A 3,789-nucleotide genomic window follows, 5' to 3' on the forward strand; every position below is an offset into this window, starting at 1 on the left:
TGTGTGTGTGAGTGTGTGTGCGTGGTATTCAGCACCAGGGACAGGTCATGTGTGTGTGTGTGTGTCTATATGTGGTGTTCAGCACCAGGGACAGGTCATTTTTGTGTCTGTATATGTGTCTGTCTGTCTGTGTGTGTGGTGTTCAGCACCAAGGACAGGTCATGTACGTTTGTGGTAGTAGTAAATGGTTTATGGATAAAAAACACATGAGAAAAAACGGCATTGCAGCATAGAGACTGAATTGCACCGCAGCTTACAATCACGTATACAGTAAAGTCGACACGATCTGAATACTATGTACAACAAACGATAACAGTTAATATGTCCAAATGATCGTTGACAAATACAATTAAAAGCTAGATTTCAGTTCGACATTACTACTAGTAAAAGCAAGGTTAATGTCCAGCCGGAATAACAGATCAGAGTTTTTGTCCGCCAAGGAGTTGCGCCAGCGCAGGTTTGGCACTCGGGGTGTATCGTTTAGTACCCCTGCCTTGAGAGTACTGGAGTGAGTTCCTCAGCAGCCTGCCGTGCTGTTCTCCCCGAGTCGGAGGTAGACAGGAACAGAAACGCGGCGAGTGACTCACTTTGTTAGCAAAGTTCAGGCAGAGTTTGTGTCTGCGGTCAGCCAGAGTTTGTAGGTTTAATGTTCTCAATGTGTCAGTATACGAGGTATACTGGCGACCCAACACGATCTTACATGCACGTTTCTGAACGCGCTCTAGTCTGTAGATTTGCCTGTTGTTGAGGGCGGCGTTCCAAACTGGGGCTGCATACTCGAGAAGCGGTCGCACATACCCGCAGTAGATGGCGGTGAGGTCGTCTGTTGGAAGGCCAGCTCGTCGCAGTCTGCACAGCAGAAAGAGGCGTCTACTCCCCTTTGACACCATGCTGTCCACTTGTGCGTCCCATCCCAGGTCAGACTGGATCTGGAGACCAAGAAGTCTTGCTTGTTTAACCACGGTTAATGTTTGTGTGTGTGTGTGGTGTTCAGCACCAAGGACAGGTCATGTGTGTGTGAGTGTGTGTGGTGTTCAGCACCAGGGACAGGTCATGTGTGTGTGAGTGTGTGTGTGGTGTTCAGCACCAGGGACAGGTCATGTTTGTGTGTGTGTGGATAATGTTCAGCACCAGGGACAGGTCAAACTTATGTGAATAGTATATTTCACGAATTACGCTCTTGACATACATACAGACCCAGACCACAGTCACTCCAGCATGGCACAACCGAAAACATAACCTTCTTAACGAAGGTAATAACCTGGCGTGGTCTTACAAGAGAAACATGACACCGAGCAATTTGTTTCCTTCATCGAACTTTACTTCCATCCATACATCATCATTCAAGTGCACAGTACAAAATTCTGCCAGGAAGAAGCGAAAATCTGCAACAAACTTCACTTGGAAAAACACAACACAAATGTGATGAGGCTGTTAAAACTAGAGGTGCTAAACATTAAGTACCGCTAGCCATAACTCAAATCTAGACTAATTTAAAATATATTTCTTATTAAGATGACAGATAATTGCTCCTATGCAAAAATATGGCAGTAGCTTTAAAAGAAAATACCTTCAACCCAAGCAGGTGAACAAAATATCTTACACTCGTTTTGGTTTCCAGAGAGATTGCATTTACACAAAAAAGTCTACTTATCATCTAGTTTTGACAAAATCCTATCAAAAATGCAACAGTGGCACAAAAACATGGAATTAATCTGCTTGCTCTAATATTAGACATAGAATGTCCCGCATTCCTAACATAGCAGCTACAATACACACGTACAGATGTGAGTTTTAGGCCACCGACACAATTTGTTGTTTCTCATCTTTTGGAAAGATAACGCTGAAGTTGGAGATCAACATGAAAACAGAGTCTGCGGGGAAAGTCTGTACCTTGGTACACACAGTTTTTGGTTCAAGCCTTCCTCTCATCCTTTCTGTTCTTATGTTGACCTCTTGTTTTGTTTTGTTTCAAACTGTTGTGGAACCAAGGAAACCAATTGTTGCAGCCTATTTTCTCTCAATCATTAGTACAATTACTTGTGACTTGAGTTCAGCCTGGATACTTGCCTGGTTATCATAGTAAGGCATAGGAAAAAAAAAATGTGCTTCCAGTTACTCGACCAACCCTCACAAAAACCTGCCAACCCTAGCCCTTTTTCGGCCGGCCGCTGGTAAGGGACATGAAATTTTTGACTTTGACATCTGAGTTATGAAATTGAGTATGCAAAGACTAGGTGTAACAGACCGTTTGGTGTAATATAACCAGCTGCTGCGCGCCGCGTGCCTGCGAAGCTGGTGTGTTACGCCTGATGGCGGTTATACCGGCTATATAGATACAGATACAGAGAACAGACATCATAATGTCATTAAAAAAAAAGAAGAAAAAAAAGAATCCCTACCTACAACCCTAATTTTTTCAGTATCGTAACCGGAAACACAACATATTTTTCCTAGGCCTAACAGAGAAGACAAGGGGTGTTTACACAAGCAGACATGAACCTAAAATGGCAACCAAGGATAAAACCGAACCTCTAAATACACAAATTTTCATTTTTCTACAATCATATAATATTCCCCTCAAAGTTGTAGCGTTGACAGCAACAAAGTTATGATTTCATTCTAAGTAGATACCAAAGCATCATCATTGCAAGAGTAACTTAATGACTACGGAACAATTCAAAAATACTTCTTCTTTCAACTTGCTGTTTATATGATTATGTACATCAGAAGGTTAACAAACATGTAATGTGTCTGGATATTTTCCAGCTTACTATGATATTGATTGCATAAAACCACGAGAAGAAAATGGACATGCAAAAAGCTGTGAGACCACAATCTTGTCTACAAATACCTTGAATATCTAAGTACTATCATTAAACCTTAGCACTAACCAGTGTTCTCGTAGTGTAGTGTTCAACGGTTGAGGTGATTCGTAAGATCTTGTGCAAAATTGTCAATCAGAAAATCGGTCTACCACATTAACATTGGTAACTAGTCTACTAAGTTAACAGCCTTCAATAGAAAGGACTGTACGTCTTCATAGAAGACAGCAAAACGGGCAATACACATTCCTTTCACTGATTTTTAGACCAGCGCAGACTTTCATAAGTACAATCATGGAAGAACATCACTACAGACACGAGGTACATTTTAGGCAATGCATTTGTGTCACAAATTCAAATTGTTTTAAAGAAAACATAAAGAAAACTTAGGAGAAAGTGTATTCCTGGGTTGATACGTTTATGAAGGTTAGACATCCAGGATTTAATTCCGGACGCTTCGAGTGACATCCATCACTCTTCTTCAGCGTCACTAACAGGACAGTAACAGTTCCTATGATGTTGTCTTACCATAGGAACTATCCTAACATGATTTACATTTTAATGACATTTGCATACGTTTCTTACGAGTTAGTGTCCTTGACATGTTCAACCGGTTTTCCCAGTTAAGAACTACTAGCATTGTATTCGTCTTACCAGTTCATTTTAGTGACGCTAAAGAGGTGTGACGGATGTCACTCGAAACGTCCGGAATTAAATCTCCGAATTTTTATCCAGTAAACTGTTGTAGAGTTTGAATTGTCTTTATATATTCCTGGGTTGATTTGATTTGTAAATTCCGATGGACCCACTCAACAGCAGTACATTAGGGGGAATCTAGCTCAATTTATCAACGACTGTTTTGAACAAATTTTTCACTGCATCAGACTTTGAATACAAACACCTTCTGAAGAGACTCCAATCACACAGTGTTGTATCCGAATCAAGGTTTGACATTGCTATTTTA

This window comes from Branchiostoma lanceolatum, chromosome 14 (genome assembly GCF_035083965.1).
Source record: "Branchiostoma lanceolatum isolate klBraLanc5 chromosome 14, klBraLanc5.hap2, whole genome shotgun sequence".
Classification (NCBI taxonomy): Eukaryota; Metazoa; Chordata; class Leptocardii; order Amphioxiformes; family Branchiostomatidae; genus Branchiostoma; species Branchiostoma lanceolatum.